We start from the raw sequence: 24,570 nt of genomic DNA on the forward strand, positions 1-24,570 counted from the left end.
CCCTTAAATCTATTTCTCACTTCCACTGTATAATCATAAGGGATTTGATTTAGGTCATACCTGAATGGTCTAATGGTTTTCCCTACTTTCTTCAGTTTAAGTCTGAATTTGGCAATAAGGAGTTCATGGTCTGAGCCACAGTCAGCTCCTGGTCTTGTTTTTGCTGACTGTATAGAGCTTCTCCATCTTTGGCTGCAAATAATATAATCATTCTGATTTCGGTGTTGACCTTCTGGTGATGTCCATGTATAGAGTCTTCTCTTGTGTTGTTGGAAGAGGGTGTTTGATATGACCAGTGCATTTTCTTGGCAAAACTCTATTAGTCTTTGCCCTGCTTCATTCCATATTCCAAGGCCTAATACAGGAGTGTTAGGGTGAGCTTTTCTTGGAGAAAAAAAAAAAGGTACTTAAAGGCTGTTCCAAAGGGATGGATATAGTATAAGTGGGAGAGGGAGAGGTTGGTGAGAATTCTAAATACATTATGTGTACAGGTCCTATGGCAAGAGAAAATGAAAGAAAACTTTAAGACTGGAGAGCAGTGAGACAGCAAGAGGGAGTGACACAAAAGGAGAGTGGCAGCTGGGACAGAATTCTGCAACACCTAGTATTTTAGACTTTTTTCTAAGAACAGTAGGGAAGCAATAAAGGGATTTCAATCAATTCATTAAGAAGTGTGGCAGTATTAGATTGTTGTGCTGATAATAGAACAGCAGGTACAGTCTGAAGAAGAGACTGGACACCAGACGATCTTGTCAGGGGATATTGCTGTAAACTAGGTGGGTGAAAATAGAAGTTGTAACTAGGTAAGTGGTGATGGAAAAGGAGATAAAAAGGAAATGTGAAGATGTAAAATTGTTTTGATAAGTTTTAGACTTTGAACTTTTGTACCTATGTGGAATGTGGTAAAACTCACCAAGACAGGAAATGTTAGATTAGAAACAAGAAACCATACTTGATTATTGACTTGTTCTTTATTTTGGGAGAGAGTATTTATAAGAGCAGGAGTATAGTTTTGGGATATACTGAACTTCAAATGAAACTGAAACATCCCAGAAGAATGAGAATTTTTACTGGGTAGTTGGATGTATACATCTGGTGCTCAAAGGAGATATTGGGTCTGATGATATATATTGACAAGTTATTATTACATGGCTGATACATGATAACAAGGAAAAGGACAAAACTGTCTCACAGAGGCAACAGAGGGAGAAGAAAGACCCTGGAAGGTCTGTTCATTCTCTGGGTTAATTATAATGACTCCTGAGAACGTGATGGGTGACTTAAGAAGTAGAGGAAAAATAGGGAATGCATTGTGTCATAAATGCTAATGGAAGAGAATGTTTTGTGAAGAAAGGAATGATTAGTTCAAACCCTGATGAGAGGTCAAATTTTAGAAGAAAACTAAAAACCATCCTTTAGCTATAGAGACATGCAGATTATTAGTGTCCTTGGCATGAGACATTTTGGTAGAATGGTGGGGAATGTTTGTTTAAAAAATGACTAAAACATCTCAGTGAATACTCAGAATAAAACTTACAACAAATACTATTTCCTCCTATTTAACTATTGTAGAACAAAGATTCAAAGTAGTTACTTCTTGCTCATGTTTCCAATGTCTGAATCAGTTGTTTGCGTTGTTTAGTCACTAAATCGTAGGAGACTCTCTTTTGACCTCAAGGACTGTAACCCACCAGGCCCCTCTGTCCATGGGATTTCACAGCAAGAATACTGGAGTGTGCTGCCACTTCCTTCTCCAGGGGATCTCCTGACCCAGGGATCGAACCCATGCCTCCTGCAATGGCAGGTGGATTCTTTACCACTGAGTCACGGGGAAGCCCATCTGAATCAGTATTTGTATCCAAAGTCTTTCACTCAGTATACACCACATACACACCTTCTAGAAATATGCATATTCTTATGTTAATCATGAATCATTAAGAAAAGAATGAAAACCATTCATTAATATTTCTCTTGCCCCTTTCCCCATACATTATCTTATATACAATCTCTCCATCTAGTTAGTTCCAGCTAACTTTTACCATTTCTCTACTGGCAATTAGGTCAAAGGAAATAAAACTTCTTCAACCTGAAACCAATTGAAACTTGATGAGAGCAATTTAGAGGCTTGGTTGCTACAAGAATTAGTAGTAACAACAACCAGATGGAAGCAAGCTAATAACCCTTAAGAAAGAGAAAGCAATCACCTGAAAAAGAAATTTAAAAATAATCTAACTGCTATTTAGAAGAGCTCATAATTTTTCATGTTTTGTAGCTGGCAAAAATTCTAGCCATGTTCCCCTGCCATAAACAGCACCCAAACAGACCTCATCTATGTCTATTATATTCTTAGTATCACAGTTAATAAGAATAATAAATAATATATGATAATAAGAATAATAAGTAATAATAAATAATATATATTGGAAAATAAACATACTAAGAAGCATCTCCAATTTTATTTTTATTTCCAAACAGATACATTTTTGGTTATTACTGATACTTGTAGTTAATAGATAATGCTTACTCATAAAATTCAAAAATTATATCATCCTTGTTACAAGTGAATTAGGATAGGAATAATTTAATTGCACTATAAAATGGTCTTAAAATCACATACTAGATAATATGTGAAGACTAGAAATATAAGAATAAATGTACATCACTGAATGAGTTTTCAAAGTCTAATATGCTAATGAAATTTTGCAATGGATAGAAACAGCTTTTAAGAGCAGATTTAATCAGATTCTGGTTTCTATAAAATTTTTAGCAATTGGATAAGTCCATGCAAGTGTCTTTTAAAATAACAATTCAAATATTTCTAATAAAAATACTTTAAAATGTTCTTAGAAGAATTTTGAAAGTAGAAAGTCACCTAATATTCAAGTTGCAAGCATTATCATTCATAAGTTAATGGGTTTTTATATAAAATTTAATTTCAAACATTCTTCCCACAAAGAACATCATCTCATATTTTCATCTATAAGCAAGCTTTACTGTAATAAGAGTAAAGTAAACTGTGACTTTCCCAAGGAAAAAGTGCATTATGAGGACAAAAGTTTTACTTTATGAAATTAAAAGATTTTCTATACAGAAATTTTTATTGAACTTCAGTAATAGATTCAGCGTAGTTAAGGGAATTTATATTTATTGGGGGCCTTTGTTCAGTCACTAAGTCATGTCTGACTCTCTGCAACCCCATAGACTGCAGCACGCAAGGCTTCCCTGTCCTTCAGTATCTCCCAGAATTTGCTCAGACTCATGCCCATTGAGTCAGTGATCCCATTCCACCATCTCATCCTGTTGTCCCCTTCTCCTCTTGCCCTCAGTCCTTCCCAGAATCAGGCTCTTTTCCAATGAGTCTGCTCTTTGCATCAGGTGGCCAAAGTATTGGAGCTTCAGCATCAGTCTTTCCAATGAAAATCAAGGTTGATTTTGTTTAGGATTGACTGGTTTGATCAACTTGCTGTTCAAGAGACCCTTGAGAGTTTTCTTACTATGAGCCAATAAATGTGCTGGGTCCTTCAAATATAATATCTAATTGACAGAGTCTGTTTCTGGTCTTTTATCAGCTTTAGGGATGCAGGATATTGAACTTCAATATAAATAAGAAAATAAGCTTTACGTATGTTATTGCATGTAATTGTAGGAGCGATACTCAGGGATGATTTTCCATTTACCATCCCTACATATCCACAATACACACACACATATACATAAGAGCACACGCTATTAGTTATCTCTTTTAGCTTTACAATTATACATTATTTGTGGAACTGGTTTGACATTTTATGAATGCTGTATCTGAATACTCAGCAACACCCCTGAGAGATATTCATTTTAATTTCAATTTATGGTTGAAGAAATTGAGGCTCAAATATAATAAATGATCCTGCCATGGTCAATCAGCAAGTAAATTTATAGTGAAAATTTGAACTCAGTGTTTCACAAAATGTGCCCTTGTAAACACTAATATATTGCCTCCTGCCAGATCTTAGCAGATTATAGCACTAAAGTTCATGGACCGATCAGCTCCCTCCCTCATCATAGTAAGGAATGAAGTCTTAAGGCTGCAGTATATTTAGCTCCCTTCCTTATTTAGCTGCCTTCCTTATCACTTTCAAAACTGAATTGCAAGGCTCTCTTTTTCTACCCTGCCAATCTTTTTTTTCATGCATCCCTAATCCTTTCTTTTTCTAATTATCACCAGTTTTCTAAAGGGGGTAACAGTTTGATAAATTTAAAATGTGCCAAGGAATATTCAGAAACCAGGGTTCAAAATCTGGGAACCACTCTAGAAATTGCATATTTATTCATTTATATAATATTGCAAGTCTTGATTTAAATGTTTAGTGTTCATCCAGGAACAAAAGTAAATTTCCATTTGACTATTATTAAATTAAATCTACACTTGTCACTTTGGTTGCAAAGTACTTGCCTTTTCATATATTTTGTATTCAATTCCACTGTAGAGCAGTAAAGCAGGAAACTGTGTATATTATTTTTTTCCCACATCACATTATGCACATTTACCATTTGTCTTAAAATGGATACAGTCAATTTAAGTGGGATTTTCTCTTTTCCTTGAGCCAATTCAATAGTAAATGACAGATACAAATACTCAGATAAGAATGACTTAATGTCGGTGATGGTTTGGCTGAAGGAATTGAAAAGAATATTTTATATTTTGCAGATTGTTCCAAAGTCCGGTGAAGTTGGGTGATTCCTTGAGAAAGAATATGATTCACAGGAATTATTGAAAAATAAGATTCTACCAAAGACCTTAGGTTAAGTAAAAACATGTCATGAATAATTTTTTAAAGTGTTTCAGAGAATTGTGGCGCACAGACTCTGACATGACCTCCATATATCTCTGCCTCCTGGTATTCACATCTTTGTGTGATCCCCTCCTGTTCTGTGTGGGTGGAACCTGTGACTCACTTCTAACCAACGGAGCACAGCAAAGGTGCTGTGATTATGCCGCAGAAGATTTCAACATCTGTCTTACTAGACATGCTGTCTCTTTCTGGCTATGATAAAGTATACGCCTGTCTTCGGAAGGTTCATGTGGAAAAGTAGCAAGCATATCCTTGGGCAACAACCAGTCATCAAGTGAGGGCAGCCCTTGGCTGACAGCTAGCAGAGAACTAAGCCCTCACTCAGCCTGGAAGCATTCCCTCCTCAGTTTAAGATGAGACTGCAGCCATGGCCAGCACCTTGACTGCAGCTTTCAAAGGAGATATTGGAGCAGAGAACTGAGCAAAGCCACGCCCAGCTCCTGACCTACAGAAACTGTGAAATGATAACACGTGTGTTATTAATCTACTAATTTGTGCCCTTTTGTTAAAAACTAATATATAATTAAAACAAAGACTACTAAGTGAAAGAAAAATATTGGCTTTGTTGGGATCGCCCATCAGACTTGCCATCCTAGGCAACAGACAGGTCTTATGTATACTTTAGGATTTATAGCTAAGAAACTCACAGACATTCCATAGAAAATGAACAGTATAATTGTCGATCTGATTTCTGGGTATAGTTTGAATACTTGGGATAAATATCAATATGTTGTACTTAGGATTAGATTTGTTTGTATGCATAAAACAGATCAAATAAATTGGCTCAAACACAAAGGATTATACTTTCTTATAAATACAAATCCAGATATAGACAGTTCAGGGCAGGTTTATGGGCCCCACTGTTGGCAAGCTTATAAGCACATTAAACATCCCCTCAGGATCAAAGGGGATTGTTTAAGCTCAAGGCAACACCTGGTAGAAACAAAAGGAAGGGGAAAAAATCAGGAGTCATATACACGGCTTTTCCTTACACTTAATAGGACAAAATTTAGTTAAATAGCTATACCTAGGTTCCAGAAATCTAGTTTTTTAGCAGGACTCATTGTCATCCCAAATAATTGTTGTTTGTTTAGTTGCTAAGTAGTGTCCAACTCTTTTGCAACTCCATGAACTGTAGCCCATCAGGCTCCTCTGTCCATGGAATATTCCAGGCAAGGATACTGGAGTGGGTTGCCACTTCCTTCTCCAGGGGACTTTCCTGACCCAGGGATCAAAACTGCTCTCCTGTGTCTCCTGCATTGGCAGGCAGATTCTTTACCACTGAGCCACCAGAGAAGATATTACAGAGAAGATAATCTCAAATAATATTACAGGTTTAACACTAAAAAGGAAAAGAATGTTGGAATTCTTAGAGTCAATTAGCAATCCCTACCAGGTTAGGAAGATCTGCTGGAGTAAGAAATGTTTTTCCACTCCGGTTTTCTTGCCTGGAAAATCCCATGGACAGAAGACCCTGGTGGGCTACAGTCCATGGGGTTGGAAAGAGTCAGACATGACTGAGTGACTGAGCACACACACACACACCACATAATTACATTTCTAAAACTATTAAATCCTGAAGAAGGCTTTATGTATAAAATTAGGTGGTATAGATGAAATTATACCTGAATTATATTTATAGTTATACAACCATAGCATGAGTGATAACATTTAATTTATGACAACTGAATTATAATATCATAACTGTACTCAAAACCTCTGCGTTTAAGTTATAAACACTATCCTAATACCAAATAAAATCAAAACCAGACACTCAAGATTTATAGATGGGCTCTGAATAATGTTGTATAAGCAAAGTTAGATTATACTTTCAAAACATAAGGATGGCCCTAATATGTCATGTTTTAAATAAATCATCATTAATAATTGAGACTATTTCTTTACCACTCTTTCCAGTTTTGAACTAGCTGACTTTGGATAATCTATGTACATTTGACCAAGAAGGACATCAACAACAAAAATAGAAAAAAAACTAACAGGAAAAAGTAACAGAAAAAAATACAGTTAAAGTGACTGCTTTTTCAGGAGACCAAACAAATTCACATCATTGAATAAATGGCCTAGCTTGAATATTATATTGATCTCTGAGAGTTATTCCATAGTGTTCTGTTATTGTTTTATTTGTAAATAGTCTTACAAATGTGGATTTTTTAATATATATAGCAATTCTATTTCTAGGCATTTATTTTGGGGATAAGAAGTATGGCACTTTGAGTAATACGGCATGAGTGATAATGTAAAATATAAATAAGACTGCTATTAAACCATAAGGGATTAGTAAATAATTTACAGTTTAGGCATAAGATAAATACTTTTCAGACTTTTAAAAAGATGAGGTTGGAAAAATAAATTATATTTATACGGTATCATTAGTTCAACAAATATTTATCAAATGGCTCTTTATGGATTATCTTCAGGAAAATCTCCCATCATTAAACTTAAAACACTCATTGTTCAGAGGCTGTTTATAGGTGATAATTTTTCCAACACATCACTATGACAATATTCTGAAAGAAATATTCATTAAGAGAGAGTTAGTAGTAAATGCAAAATGTCTGCTTAAATATTTATCTCTAATTATAACTTATAATAAATACAAAGATGAAAAATATTGGCTCTAGTATAAATGAACTTAGAGTAATTTATTCTGAGGCTAAGAAACATAGCATCAAAGTAACAGGAATTTGACAGGTGAAGTTTAAAAGAAGTGTGTGCTCTGTGATCCCAGTTTTCTAAATTTATTTTGATAAAGGTCTGAAAGGACAGCACTATCCTAAGTGATAGATATATGAACTTTCTGTTTATTTGTTTTAAATTTGTCTTCAATTTATCTATATGGTTATTTGGGTTACATTTCACTGAATCTAGATTCCTTTTGTAAAGGATATTTTAAAATGTCCATCGATAGCCTCTAAAAAGGCCTGCAGTACTATTAGTCCTATTACTGCTATTTCTACTACTACTAAGCCACCAAAGATTTATGAATATCAGTTTCCTAGATTTCTACATTTGTTTTCTAAGAGGAACACATATTATCCACAAAGGGATTTCAAAGCAAGTATATACTATAGGCCTCCCAGAATTTTTATAGCATAGAGAAGATTTAACATGAAAAGAAACAGCAATGAAGAAAATAAGAGTAATGTGTAGAAAAAAATAACATTATATATACCAAATTCTGTGTTAATTGTCTTAGGTTTTACCTACTTTAAAATTAAAACACTATCCATGTTAACTTTGGAAAAGAGAAAAAAAAACACTACATATATGAAGAAAAAAATTCACATTATCTGTATTGTGTCATCATGTGTCCAGCAATATTTTAACACAGAACTTTCAACCTCAAAATGCTTCATAAGGCCCACTTGACTTCGCACCCCAGGATGTCTGGCTGTAGGTGAGTGACCACACGAGTGTGGCTCTGTGGGTCATAAAGACTTTTTTGTATAGTTCTTGTATGTATTCTTGCCACCTCTTCTTAATCTCTTCTGCTTCTGTTAGATTCTTATCACTTCTGTCCTTTATTTTGCTGCTTATCGGCAGCGGATCAGCCCCAGGGCAGACAGCAGGAGCAACGAGGCTGGGTGCTCCTGAGATTCCTTCAACATCTGCTACAGCCTTCCCTGTACCCTCTTCCCAGTGACTCTAGCAGGCCTTTGCCTTGGCCCCTGGGCGGCACGTTTACCAACACACAAAGGTCAGTGAAGGTACCAGCAGTGGGATAACTAGGGTGCTGGGCATGTCCTCAAGCTACGTGGAATGGCTGAAAGGCATGTCTCTGCTAGTTAGGGCCTGACAAAGCATGGCCCTCTGGAGAAGGAAATGGCAAATCACTTCAATATTCTTTCCTTGAGAACTTCATGAACAGTGGGAAAATGCAAAAAGATATGGCATTGAAAGATAAGCCCCTCCCCCAGGTCAATAGGTATCCGATATGCTACTGGGGAAGAGAGGAGAAATAGCTCCAGAAAGAATGAAGAGGCTGAACCAAAGCTAAATAACACACAGTTGTGGATGTTTCTTGTGGTGAAAGTAAATTCAGACTCTGTAAAGAACGATACTGCATAGAAACCTGGATTGTTAGGTCCATGAATCAAGGTAAAGGGGATGTGGTCAAACAGGAGATGGCAAGAGTGAACATCAACATCTTTGGAATCAGTGAACTAAAATGGATGGGAATAGATAAATTTAATTTAGATGACCATTATATCTACTACTGTGGGCAAAAGTCCCTTAGAAGGAATAGAGTAGCCATTATATTCAACAAGAGTCCAAAATGTGGTTCTGTTAAGTTTAGTAGCTCAGCTGTGTCCGACTCTTTGTGACCCCATGGACTGTAGTATGCCGGGCCTCCCTGTCCATCACCAGCTCCTGGAGTCTACTCAAACTCATGTCCATTGAGTTGGTGATGCCATCCAACCATATTATCCTGTCGTCCCCTTTCCCTCCTGCCTTCAATCTTTCCCAACATCAGGGTCTTTTCAAATGAGTACTTCACATCAGGTATTAGAGCCAAAGTATTAGAGTTTCAGCTTCAGCATACTCTAGTTTCTCTTCAAAATGCAGTACTTGGATGTAATCTCAAAAATAGAATGATCTTGGTTCATTTCCAAGGTAAACCATTCAATATTACAGTAATACAATTCTATGCCACAACCACTAATGATAAAGAAGCTGAAGTTGAACAATTCTACAAAGACCTACATGACCTCTTAGAACTAATATCAAAAATAAATAAACAAATAAAACTCCTTTTCATCATAGGAGACTGGAATGCAAAAGTAGGAAGGCAAGAGATACCTGGCATAAAGGGAAGTTTGACTTTGGAATATAAAATGAAGCAGGGCAAAAGCTAACAGAGTCTTGCCAAGAGATCACATCGGTCATACAAACAACCTCTTCCAACAACACAAGATGACTGTACACATGGACATCATCAGATGGTCTGAAATTAGTTTGATTATATTCTTTGCAGCTGAAGATAGATAAATTCTATACAGTTAGCAAAAACAAGACTGGGAGGTGACTATAGCTCTGATCATCAGCTCCTTATTGCTAATTTCAGGCTCAAATTGAAGAAAGTAGGGAAATCCACTGGGAATTCTCCAGTAGCTCAGATGGTGAAGAATCCGCCTGCAATGCAGGAGACAGGTTTGATTCCTGGGTTGGGAAGGTCCACTGCAGAAGGGATACGCTACCAATTCCAGTATTCATGGGCTTCCCTGGTAGCTTAGAAGGTAAATAATCTGCATGCAATGTGGGAGACCTGGGTTCAATCCCTGGCTTTAGAAGATCCCCTGGAGGAGGGCATGGTAACCCACTCCAGTATTCATTCCTGGAGAATCCCCATGGACAGAGGAGCCTGGCGGGCTACAGTCCATGGGATTGAAAAGACTCAGACACAACTAAGCGACTAAGCACAGGACACCACAGGGAAAACCACTGCTGCTGCTGCTGCTGCTGCTGCTAAGTCGCTTCAGTCGTGTCCGACTCTGTGAGACCCCATAGACGGCAGGCCACCAGGCTCCCCCGTCCCTGGGATTCTCCAGGCAAGAACACTGGAGTGGGTTGCCATTTCCTTCTCCAATGCATGAAAGTGAAAAGTGAAAGTGAAGTCGCTCAGTCGTGTCTGACTCTTCTTGACCCCATGGACTGCAGCCTACCAGGCTCCTCCGTCCATGGGGTATTCCAGGCAAGAGTACTGGAGTGGAGTGCCATTGCCTTCTCTGAGGGAAAACCACTAGACCCTTCAAATATGACTGAAATAAAATCCCTTATGATTACACAATGGAGGTGATGAACAGATTCAAGAGAGTAGATCTGGTAGACAGAGTGCCTGAAAAACTATGGATGGAGGTCTGTAACACTGTACAGGATGTAGTGACCAAAACCATCCCCAAGAAAAAGAAATGCAAGAAGGCAAAGTGGTTGTCTGAAAAGGCCTTCTGAGTAACTGAGGAAAGAAGAGAAATGAAAAGCAAAGGAGAAAGGGAAAGATATACCCACTTATATGCATAATATCTTTAACCATGCATCATACAGTTATATACTATTACAAGTAATTTATATGATATATATAATATGATTTGGAAAATTACATTAAATTACAAGTCAGTGAATTATTGGTGACTGCACTTATATAACCACTGCTCAACTGAAGAGATAATGCATTACAAATCTTCCAGAATCCCCTCATTATCCTTTCCAATTACTATCCTTTATTTCTTCCCAAATTGAAATACTATCCTGACTTCTAAAATTTAAAAAGTTCACCACAATGGTCACTAGAGCTTAAGTTTAAATCTAGTTTTGTCTGATGCTGTTCATGTTGTTTCCATTGCCTCATCCTGTTTTTGTATGTTGGGGGTGTGTAATTGTAAAACTGTATGCTATAGAATATATGGGGCTTTCCTGGTGGCTCAGATAGTAAAGAATCTGCCTGCAATGTGGGAGCCCTAGGTTTGATCCTTGGGTCTGGAAGATCTCCTGGAAAAGGAAATGGCAACCCACTCCAGCATTCTTACCTGGAAAATCTCATGGACAGAGGGGCCTGGTGGGTTACAGTCCACGGGGTCACAAAGAGTCAAACATGACTGAGCGATTAACACTTTCACTTTACTTTCATCGATCATTTAAAACATACTGGACATTATGATGTAGATATTTGGTACCTGGACTTGGGTTTTTCATACAGCTAGTGAATGACTACATAGACCCACATAACAAGTCACTAAATAATATTGATCATCTCCTGGTCATGGACCACTCTGGATGCAGTGGACACAGAGGTGAAAAAGAAAGGCAGGGTATTACCTTTGGAAATTTGCACTTAACTGGCTATAGGAAGAAAATAAACACAAAGTAAATAAATTTTAAAAGTCAGTTCAGTGTTTGCTGAATGCTGTAAAGAAAATAACACAGTTATGTGATGGGAAGTAATGAGGAGAAGCAGTGGAGTTAGGATGAGGGGTGAAATTAAGCCTTCAAAGAAGCCCAGCCATGTGCCATGCCTGAAGAATCAGACTCATAGAAGGTCAAAGGCAATAAGACAAGCAAAGCTTCCATGTTTTCTCAGAGAAAATAGAGCAACATAGCTGAGCTCAATAAACAAAGAGGAGAAGCTACAGAATGCATGCAAGAAATATGTAAGAACTGGCTGTGCAAAGACTTAGCAGATATGGGGGGATGTCTGGGTTTAATTCTGTGATTTTATTTACCAATGTCTGAACTGGTATTAGTCTTTAAAAGAGCTCTCTTACTTCTGTGTGAAGACTGAGTTATTGCAGGGTGAGAATGGAAGTGAGAACCCCCTGAGGAGGTTAATGCAGTGATCTAGGCAAGAAATATGGTGGCAAGGACTAGGGTGGTGCCTTGGAGGTGGAAAACTAAATAATGAAGGGATTTTAAGGGCATGGCTGCTGGATTGGAGCAGGTAAGGCAGGATGAATTAAAGATACTTTCAGGGCTTGAGGCTAGAGTGGCTGGATGTATTGTTCTGGGGAGTCACATTGTTACCTAGTGAAGAAGTTAACAGGATTCAGGAGACGTGTTACAATAGCTACAGTTTTCAAATATTTTGCTCTTCACAAATTAGACAGTCACTACAGTTTTCCTGTTGACATTTACATTAATGCTGATGTGCTTTCTGAAGTGAAAAAATGAGGAATGGATCTAAAAATAGTGCAGAGAGTGTCTCACACATGTGAATGGCACAAGTGATGGTGTGCGTGTGTGAGAGAGAGAGAGAGGATAGAAAGAAGAAAAGAAAAAAGCAAGGAAGAAAGGGAGAAAGAGGGAGAAGACTGCCTTTGAAGACAGTGTTTGCTGGGGTGAGGTGAAATTGCTAGCAAAACAGCTGGCCTAGAGGTATCAAAGAAGGTGCTTTTAGAGGATTGGAAGTCCTGGGCCTAATATGGATACAGTTATATTAGATGAAAATTTTATGCCTTTGATTTTAAAGATGGTTTGTAAAAGTGAAAAACAACACAGTCTCACCTTAGTATTATGACTGATGCTTGATGTCTTACTCTAAAGCTAAGGATGATAGTTTGTTATTTCAAATCTAAAGGCTAGGTTTATGATAACTACTATTTACACAGGAATTGAGGACTGAGATAGGAGACAGCCCTGTGTAAGCGAGAGAGCAATTATTCTAAGGTCTGTCAGGATACTGCCATCTCAGGAGGTTATGAGGCTGCCTAGTCAGAAGAGCTTGAGAACAATGGTATCTGAGACTGTCAAAGTTTGAGATACTATGAAAATTGAATAAACCTAGAGCAGATTAAGTGTTAAAGAGAAGATTCATCCTCAATTGTATTCCAGCCTGATCCAAAATAGTTATATTTGCCATAAATTAATTTAAACCAAAGATTTCTTTGGAAACTACCTCATAACAAATTCAATTTAACTTTAAATTGATATATAAACATAAAGCCTTAGCCTCTTAGATTATGTGAGTCCCTGTTTACCTAAGATATCAAAAGTACAGCTTGATTTCATCAATTCAGCAAAACAGTTATTTTATTTCTTTTTAAGTTTAAACTCTTCACTAAGTGAAACTGACCATTAGTTAAATCAAAGCATCCACCTGTACTTGCCCTAAGAAACCTAGAGATGCAACACCAACCAAAGTCAGCCGAGGTGAGTATCACAAATAACAGTCTATTCCCTTCCTCACTTCCCAAGCCCAGTGGTATTAACAGAGAAAATGAAACAAAGAAAGAAAGGGGGAAAGAAAGAGAGGAAGAAAGAAAAAATGGCAACTAAATGACAGATGCCAACTTACCAAATAAAACTTGAGTATTCTGCAAGAGGACAAATAGAAGTCCTTTGAAAACGACTAATTAAAAAAAAAAAAAAAAAAAAAAAAAAAAAAAAACTAGAAGAGAACCTGCAGTAAACTCCTAAGAATGTTGATTTTCCCCTGATGCTTTTAAGGTTAAGTTGATGTGACAGAGAGTGGTCCACTGTTATTTCAAACTTCACAGTGCTGGAGCTAAAAGCCAATTTAATTAGCACTTTTATCTGGCCACTTGGACTTTTATTACTCTAGAACAAGGTTTTCAAATAGCAATGGATTCTTCTATAAGTTTAAAATTGAATATTTTTATTCTTTGTGTATATCAGTAATTTTTTTTAACTCTTTAGTTTTCTAAATGTAAACTCTATTTCCTACACTGTCATTTTTTTTTTCAAGATAAATGGTTGTTTCTTTTCATAACACAGAAACAAGGGAATATAAACTATATGAAAACAAAATTTACTCTAGAATCACTATAGGCATGTTTTAGGTGAATTTCAAAAATTGCCTTAATACAGAAACAGAGTCAACTTTGTCTATACCATAGGCCACAGTCTAACAGAGGCCCTTTGTGATGTTATTTCAGGTGAGTCTGGGGAGGAATCATTCATTTCTTTCCCAGGTACCATGTACAATTCCATCACTGGCTATCCTTAGTCAGCACAAAGGTATTGTTTCTCAACATTTTTCTCAAATGAATCAACTTCTGTCAGTTTTCTCTACAATATCCTCTCTCTGATCGTACTCTTTTCAGCCACCTTTAGTCGATGCATAGCTAGAATGTCATTCCTCTGAGCCCAGTTATTTTGGTAGCTTTACTTTCACATGAAAATGTTTGCTTTGGGGTGGGAACACTTATAGATTACAGACTGGAGTTACCTGTGTTTGTGCTTAAAAGAGGTGATCATATTGATATATATGAAATCTCCAATGAACTGCATATAGAAGTCAAGGGACTACGGATAAGGTACTAATTGCCAGCCATGTGCCTCCTCTTGTCCCCTCAGTGGTCAAGCTTACAAGGACAAATTGAGGGCAGTGAGATGCTGCTTCTAAAAATATTCTCACTCATGTGTTAAACAATCCTGCTTGAGTGCATAATATCTGCTAGACACAGACAAAATATAAAAGCAGCAAACTGTACCACATTGTTTTGGTCTTTATAGTAAGGATATCTTTTAATATTTTGGTGCCTTTTAACTTTCAGTTTGCACATTTTATAAGGATTCATTTACTGCAAAATGCCCCCAGTGTTGATAATGCCAGCTACTGCTTGTAAAATTCCTTTTTCCTTTCCACTAAAGAACAACAGCATGGAAGGTTATCAACTCTAAACCATTGCATGGTTAGTAGGTTAAAAAAGCAATATAATTTTAATAGATTTTAAATATTTATATAGTGGAGGGATTTTTTTTTTAAAGCTATTCATAGTATGTCCAGCTACATGGCATTTTACAAGTATCTAGGGGTTGAATCTGTAATTTAAAAAACCTGAGATTTTTGCTTTTTCATTAATATTGAGCATCCAAACTACATCGAAAATATATACACATCCACAAAGATTACACCATTTAGATTAGTTTTCTTCCCTGAATTCTATTCAGATATTTTAAAACACTCACACATACAGCCACAATGTCTTAATTTGGTGTCTTTTACTGAAATTAAATTGCTGTTGGATCCAGTTCTAATTTTTATATTTGTTTAAATATGCACATTGTGGAAATAAGTGAAAAACATTGAAATGAAACAGAGGCAATTCAGAATTTGCTATCACAAGGGAGTCTGTCCATCACTTGTGTTTGGCAGAGACTCAAGTAGCTGGGAGAGTAGGAAAGTGTAATAGCTTTTTTTTTTTTTTAAAGAAAGACTTCAGGTGTACCTGATTGGAGGTTGTTGACTGGGAAGTTTGGAAGACGGTTAAACTAGAAGCAGGGCTTCTTGTGTGATAAGTTTGGGGAACAAACTTGTCTTTCTCTACCTGGTCCTGAGTTAGAAGCAGGAAGCCATATAGGAAAGCAGGGAGTCATACACTAAGTTCTGTCCATCTGGGGCTGGATTATACAGAAGTTGTGATTTGGGTTCCAAAGCTGGTTGCTGCAGTGTGGCGGCCAAAGAGACTTCTATTTTTATATATAACCTCACCATTGTTTAATTATATGTTCAGAATCTCAGGGTTATATCTAAAATAAAACAATCTTTTGCTGATTAGGTAACACAAAAATATAACTTCAACATTAATCATTATTAGAGAAATGCAAATCAAAACTACAGTGAGGTATCATCTCACACCAGTCAGAATGGCCATCATCAAAAAATCTACAAACAATAAATGCTGGAAGGAATATACAGCATTTGCACTTCTGGTGGGAATATAAATTAATTCAACCACTATAGAGAACAGTAAGGAGATTCCCTAATACTAGGAATAAAAAGATTATTTTTTTTGCAAAATTTATCACAATTATCATAGCAATCCCATTACTGGGCATATACCCTGATAAAATCATAATTCAAAAAAGACCTATGTAACCCAATGTTCTTTGTAGCACTATTTATAATAGCCAGGACATGGAAGCAACCAAGATGTTCAGCGACAGATGAATGGATAAAGAGGTTGTGGTACATATATACAATGGAATATTACTTAGCCATAAAAGGAACAAATTTGAGTCAGTTGCAGTGAGATGGATGAACCTAAAAGCTGTTATACAGAGTGAAGTAAGTCAGAAAGAGAAAAACACTTATCATACATAAATGCATATATATGGAATCTAAAAAATGGTACTGATAAACCTATTTGCAGAGCAGGAATAGAGACGTAGATGTAGAGAACAGGCTTGGGGATACAGGGCAGGGAAGAAGAGGGTGGGACGAATTGAAAAAGGAGCACTGACTTATATACACCCCATGGACTGTAGCCCTCCAGGCTCCTTTGCCCATAGGATTTTTCAGGCAAGAATACTGGAGTGGGTTGCCATTTCCTTCTCCAGGGGATCTTCTGACCCAGGGATTGAACCCATATCTCTTAAATGCCCTGAATGCAAGCAGGTTCTTTACCACTAGTGCCACCTGGGAAGCTATATATACACTTCCATGTGTATATATATGTCAGTATATATAGATAGATAGTGGGAAGTTGCTATATAACACAGGGAGCTCAGCCCAGGGCTCTGCTCTGTGATGACCTAGAAGGATGGGATGGGAGTGGTGAGAGGGAGGCTCAAGAAGGAGGTGATATGTGTGTGTATATATGTGTGTGTGTATGTGTGTGTGTGTCTGTATATGTGTTGATTCATGTTGTTGTACAGAAGAAACAAACACAGCATTGTTAAATAATTATCTGGCAATTAAAAAATTAAAAGGGAAAAATAACTATCTTTATAAGGTGTGGTTGGGATGCATGTCTCCATGAGTTTCTTGTTTTTCTGCAAATCTTGCAAGCAGAGGCATGGACATCTTTTTTTTTTTTTTTCCAGATTATTTTTCAAGGATATTTGTATAAGAATTTTAGACGGTATAGAGAGTAGCTCCTCCAGAGGGGAACATAGGTATGTTTACAACCAAGTGCATCAAAGCTAATGTCAGCCTCCAGGAAAAAGTTTGGAGAAGTTTGCTTTAAAAATCATCTTATGGAGCCTAAGTTTAAAGCCTAAGTTTAATCCTCCTCAGCTGTAGTGCAAAATTGCTGTGTGTGTGACGTCCAGTGGGAGGCCTTTCATGTGCTGTTGTGGCGTTTGGGGACAAGGGAGACTAAAGTTAACAGGACATTTAAGCTGCTTGCTGTGTTGTCAGAGTTAAAGTCCTTTGTCTCTGATTCAGGAGTATCATGTCTTCTACAACATCCAAGAAACTGTTGCAGGAGAGCTTGTAAGCTTAAAAGCAAGGCAAAATGTCTTGACAAGAATTAGGTATTAAAGCTCAAATAATAAAATTTATGAGTTTGTGTGTGTGTGTGTGTGTGTGTGTGCTCATTCATGTCTGACTCTTTGTGACCCTATGTACTATAGTCCACTAGGCTCCTCTGTCTATGAGATTTTCCCAGCAAGAATAATCGAGTGGGTTGCCATTTTCTCCTCCAGGGGAATTTCCCAACGTTATTATCTATTTCATCCTCTGATTTAGGAATATAACCAAGATTACAAAATAATGCACACAAATGTAAAAAGCACCTTAGAAAAAACTCATATAAATTAATTCAGAGTGTCTTTGGTAAATGGAAAACAATTTAGTGTTTAAGGACAGGTGGGGCTAATGAAATAAGGCTTCGGACTGTGTTTGTCAAGATAAATCTGAATGACTCTTCCCCAGGTGGTTGGTATTAAAATAAGGCCAATCATCAAAACTGTGTAAGAATGCAAAAGATTACAGAAAAGGCCCAGACTTAATTTATGTCTAATACTTACTACTTCATATTTCTCCAAATCTCGTAAAAAATAATTGCAGCAAAGGTACCGAACATCTCTGCTTCATGATAAACTATCAGTGCAGCTGGCATATCTAAATTGTTTACTTACAAGGTGCCAACATTTTTATCTCAATGAATATAACCTAACCCAACAAAAATTCATATGCTTAAAATACATCTGAATACTCAGCCATGGTTTGGAAAAATAAATTACATTTAAAAATGTATTTACATAAGATAGCTTTTAAGTCTCTGCAATACATTGGAGCACATACTATCCCATAGCATTTTGCAAAGTCCTATTCTGTTCAATAATGGGTCCTGCTCTAACTCAGGTTATTATTAATCAAGTTTGTTTGTCTAAAATTTTTGTTGTCTGAGAATTTTAAATCAATTCTAAATTTATCCAATACTAAAGTTTGAGATTATGTACATAGCCTGTATACTTTTGAAAGAATGACCCAGAGCTTGGATTAAAATATTCAGATACAGAGTTTTCCATGTGTTAAGCCACAGAGGCAAGGACATTCCTAAATCTGCCAGGACACTGCATTTTCTTGTTGAGAAGGAAGGCAAGTACACTTTAAACTTCAAGACAAACTACTTTTTAAAATAAGAACTAAATATATGAGCAATGGATAGATGACCTTGAAAGTGGCCACCACACAAAGTTTCTCATTCTTTAGAAAGTATAATATGTAATCTATGTGATAAGAATTATAATGTTAATTTTCAGGAATTGGAGACAACTTCAGATAAATGTCCTGAAAGTAAAATAAACAGTAATCACATATGCAAAGAGAATGCTTATGATTGTGGTGGTGGTTTAGTCACTAAGTCGTGTATGACTCTTGCAACCCCATGGACTGAAGACTGCCAGGCTCCTCTGTCCATGGGATTCTCCAGGCAAGACTATTGAAGTGGGTTGCTGTTTCCTTCTCCAGGGGATCCTCCTGACCCAGTAGTCAATCTTGGGTCTCCTGTATTGCAGGCAGATTCTTTACTGACTGAGCTGTGAGGGAAGCCCTGTTTATAAATGTATGGGGCCCCAAATATCCCCTGGGTCTAACTAGGAAGACATAGAAATCACCCTCAAAACTCTACCATATTCAAATACATGAGTTAAGAATTGTGCTTCCATAAACATTTCCAATACAATTTAAACTGAATGTAAAATGAGAAATTTAAAAGATAGAAAATTAAATTGTTTTCCTATTGTTCAGCAGACAGTTTTAATGTCCAATTCCAAAATACCAACTTTATTTCATCATGAACAGTTTTAATATAAATCAGGATAAGTCATTAATGTCCCATAACTTGATAAAAATAACTTGAGCTCACCCAGCATCCCCTGTCCTTTTCCAAGCTTCTAAAGCTATCTTCAGGTTTGTCATTTTGTCTCCTGAGTGGCAGAGGGAAGAACTCTTTGCAGGGGAACAGCCTTAGTTCTTGAACTAAATGACCTAATGACATGTCATTTTGGTCTTTTACATTGCTATGGGCTTATCTCCCACAGACTGAGAAACTATAAAATAATACCATTATTTTTCTCAACCTGAAATATTAAGGACCAAATCTGGGACTGTGGTGACCCTACATAGTTACTGGGGGAAGAGTTTAGCTGAACCAGATCATCTGTTACTCTTCATTGACACAAAGAGCTATCAGAATAATTTTCCTATAAAACATAGTTGGTGCTTAATATGAAACTCAAAAGAGGAAGTGGGGGTTCCAAAGAAAATCCCAGATGAAAATATAGTCTATCTGAGTAGAAGTGACTGTAAGCCACCCCAAAAAATGTTTAAAGAGATAAATAACTTTTCAAATTGAATGTTACTTGAAACATTTTGGAACTAGTTCCAGAGGTGAGATGGTTGTTAGAAAAACAAGAAAAGGGTAGATTTGGATGCAAGTTTAAAATCCAAGAGTGTCTGATGCAGATACAAGTTATATTTTGGGAAACCACCTAAGAAGAGGTGTAAAGTTCTAGGTTTGTTCAACTCCAAACAAAGGTTGGAGAAAAGATTCTGCCACACGGCTGAGCAAAAGAGCTGTTTGAATCACTGCTATGTACACAGAAACCTAGTAAGATGGTAGACTCCCCATCTCTTTACCAAACCAAATGGTCACCTTGAGGTGGGACCCTAAGTCCTGGTCCTTTTTATGGCATGTAACCTTACATTTGGGCTCTCCAGGTGGTGCTAGTGGTAAAGAACCCACCCGCCAATGGAGGAGACATAAGAGATGAAGTTTTGATTCCTAGATTAGGAAGATCTCCAGGAGGAGGGCATGGCAACCCAATCCAGTATTCTTGCCTGGAGAATCCCATGGAGAGAAGAGCCTGGCAGGCTACAGTCCATAAAGTTGCAAAGAGTTGCAAAGGACATAACTCAAGCAAATTAACGTGCACACAACCTTATATTTTAGTTTTGGTTTGCAGTCCTTTAAGCTAAACATCAAGTTTATCTTAAATAATTTTTCCTCTTTGGAACAAAGCTTCTGTTATGGCTAAGGCTTCATGTCTGGGGCTAGTAAATTAATCTGTGAGTGTTTCACATCATCCTAACAAGCAGTAAGAATCAATCTGTATGAGAATGTTCTCTTAACAGTGGTTTTTAGTTGACCAGTTAAGAAGCGGTAAGAAGTGGGGCATAGAATCTATAGGTTACTACAGAGGAATAGGTACTTAAAGGCAGATCCAGCATCTGTGAACAACAGGTTGGCAGGGAGAGCATAATCTGGGCTTCCTAGGTGGCTGAGTATTCTTGTCTGAAGAATGCCATGGTTAGAGGAGCCTGATGGATTACAGTCCACACGGTTGCAAAGAGTTGGACATGACTGAAGTGACTTTGCACACACACATGCACAGAGCATAATCTAAAGTATAGATTAATATTAGGAAGAGACTCAGGCAAGCTTTGTTTATCTTCAGAGACTTTTAGCAAGGGTTAGATGAGGATGCTTTTAGGTGCACAAAAGAAAACAAAGCAGCATCTGTAAGAAGTAAATATCAGACAGGTGAGAAATGGTTATCATTAAATAAGGAAATCTATGGCAATTAATTATTAGGGTACATGGGACTGGGGTTAAAGTTAAAGAACTGAAGTATCCTGAAGAGATAGCAGTAGTCACATAGGGTACCCAACTGAAAAGAAGCAAGATTCTAAGTATCTGAATAGATTCAAGGCTCATCCTCACATGGTGTTTACAAATTCAGTCAAGCCTTTAGTCTTTGTTCGATTATGATCCGAGGAACTCTACAATGCAGCACCAAGTCTGTACATTATCTGCTGTCCTAAACTGATTACTTCATTTTCCTCATTTGTTTACCACACTGACTGCCTTGCAACCTCTTGCTTTCAACACAAAGTTCAGTTTCTCTTGCAAACTGAAATTTGCAGTTTCACAAATTCACAAGTTCTTGAATTTGTGAACTCAGTGCTGATTTCCTGATTGTCTTAGCTTATTGGTTGACCACATTGGATTTGGCAGCCTTTTCTTTACACGTGTTTGCTGACTCATACTATGGATCTCATCTGTTTTACATTGTGGTATCAAGTCTTGGATCCCAACACATCACTGCTGCTCCTTAGGGAAATACTCCACTTGCTGTTATAGAGTACAAATAATCATGATTTTCCTTCACTCAGCTTCTGCCCCCTAACAAACAAGATGATACATAGTGAATAAGACAGAGAACAGGCTGTCAGACTCAGAAGACAAGTTTCAGCATAAATGAGTTAGTTACTGTAGCATATAAGCAAATTTTGTTGACTCATGTCTCCATTTGCTTAACTTTAGGATTCTTGATCCTTTGTATTGCCTGTCCTCTGTATGTATTGATATTTCTGGGAGGCTCTGTAAGGACGACTTACAGGTACTTTATTCCCCATGTATCCACACGTAGACATCAGGAACTAAAATACCTCCCAAACAGTCCAGGGGTCATGTCTGCTGAGCTGGGCATGGTGGGATATCCACTGTACTCTACTGTTCTGTTATAGGCAGTAGCCGCCTGTTTTGCTTGGTTATACATTTTTATGGTGAATATCACAGATATTTCATTTCAGCTTCCAAGTGTTCAAGTCAGAGTCTGAGAGGCAAAAGATGCAACCAGAGTTTACAGCAGAAACTGAGAAAGTGCATTTCTTCCCATTAGGTTACAGTATTTTCAACAGATTCCAAAGCAGACATTTCTGTGTTCCAAGATGTAGGAGCATAGTTTTTTGCTTGGCTTTGTTTTTATTTTTCCTCTTAGCCTGCTCTTTTCTAGGACTTAAGGGCTGGCTTGAGGAAAAATTCAGTTGAAAGACAATGCACTGTGTCCAGACTGCCTGGTCGCCTCAGGACAACAAGAATTAGTTATAAAAACTCAATGTGCTGACTCCATTCCATAGCATGTGCTCAGCCATGTAGTTCCACACATTTGCTACTCAGGTTCCATCTCTGATCAGGTGGCTTGAGGAAGCAAGAACCCTGTTCTTGGAGTTTGGTTTATCTCATGTTAAACAAGGAAGGCTGATGTCGGTAGACCGATAATTAGAGAATAGACAGATATTTCTTAAGTGCACTGCTGTACTACAGAGGTTCTCATGCCTAGCTATGTACCAGAATCACAATTTTACAATTAAAGATGAGACTCAAGGACTATATACAACCAGTGCAAAGTCAAAGAGCAAGTAAATCATGGTCTGACATGGGATTGAAACTGAGGTTTATTCGAGTTCAAAGTTTATGTCCATTTTGCAGTGCTACACTGCCTCCCTGTAACCTATTTTTTTCCTACTAAGGAATTAATTGACTTTAGATCTAAGAAAAATATAGAAGCAACCTTAAACTCGACTTGTCAGAATTTTCCTCTATGTAAAAATTGCATCATTTGAAATGTTTCTTGGGGGAGTATAATATCTGAATATCATCAGGGCATGTGAATGTCATATATTATGTATTTATGAATGTGAATTATGAAAATAAAAAAATGACCATGAAAATATAGTCATGATTTTGATGATTTATCATGAAAATGGCTTCTAGAATGCTGGAAAGTGGCTTAGAATATAAAGTTGCATACATATTACAGTTTGATCTAGTACTGCTGATTAAGTTAATTCCTTCTGATGGGCTGAGAGAAAATGCAAGCAGACAGACAGCTTTGTGACACAGAGCACATCATGAGTTTAACTGAATTTTTCACCCGATTTGAGCTGCATAAATTACCTGATTGCTCAGTTTTCCCTTTGAAATTCTCCCAATGGGGATTCCACAAACTCCCAATTAACCTTAACAAGAGAGCCAAGCTACTCAGATTGCTTGGGTAATGCGCGTTTCGAATGTAGTTCATTGTTTTGCTCCATTAGAGCTTGGGGACCAGACAGCTACTCAGTACCTTGTTCTTTAGCAACAAAACCCAAGTATTATTCTAGGTAACAATTTTCCTAGCCAAGAATCTACATTTCCTAGTCTTCCATGAAGCTAGAGATGACTAATGAGAAAAAAGTGGAGGTTGGTAGGTAAAATTAGGGGGAAGCTCTTTTAAAAGCAGACAGAGCCAGCACACACCCTCTCCCTTATTCCTGCTGCTTCTCTGAAATGCAGGTTATGATGAAGAGAATTCACTCAATAAGCCATTTTTGGAGAGTTCACTCCATCCCCTCCACATCTGGAGGTGATTCTAAAGGTGGAAGACTTATGCAAAGAATGATGAAATGGAAAAAGAGAGAAAAGGTGATTGAATCACCACATAGCAGTTAAATAGCTCTGGACTATATCTCTATTTTTCCTGTATGAGAGAGAAATAAACCTCTCTCATGTTGAAGCCACAGTTATTTCTGTTGTCATCTGCAGCCAAACACAATTCCAAGCTGATATTACACATAGTCTTTTCTGCCTAGGGCTACCTAGTGCTCAAGGAACAAAAAGGTGATCAAAGAAGTGTCTTAATGATATGTCTAGGATGTTGACCTCTTTATTCTTAAGCTCTCATTATTTGTCTCCTTTGTTATTACCTGAAGGTTGTGTTGTTATTTGCGAAATGAAAGTACATTGTTTGAATAGGGAAAACAGAGTTTAAGGTGATATTGGCAGTCAGCATGGTTTAATGAAAATAGGCTTGGGATTTAGAACCAGTGAGTTCTGAATTCATATTCCACTTCTGACAATTCTCAGCTGTTTGCCTCCAGTACAAATTATTTGGTTTTTCTAGGGGTAAAACAGGAATAATAAGAGCCACCTCACAGGGTAGATATTTAACACATGACTATAAAAGTTTCATGATACTCAATAGCATGTATTGTTTTTATTTAAAAAGAGGCTTTAAAAAGCCTCTTAATGAAAGTGAAAGAGGAGAGTGAAAAGGTTGGCTTAAAGTCCAACATTCAGAAAATGAAGATCATGGCATCTGGTCCCATCACTTCATGGGAAATAGATGGGGAAACAGTGGAAACAGTGTCAGACTTTATTTTTTGGGGCTCCAAAATCACTGCAGATGGTGACTGCAGCGATGAAAT

The sequence above is a fragment of the Bison bison genome, unplaced genomic scaffold, assembly GCF_000754665.1.
Source record: "Bison bison bison isolate TAMUID 2011002044 unplaced genomic scaffold, Bison_UMD1.0 scf7180017864384, whole genome shotgun sequence".
NCBI lineage: Eukaryota > Metazoa > Chordata > Mammalia > Artiodactyla > Bovidae > Bison > Bison bison.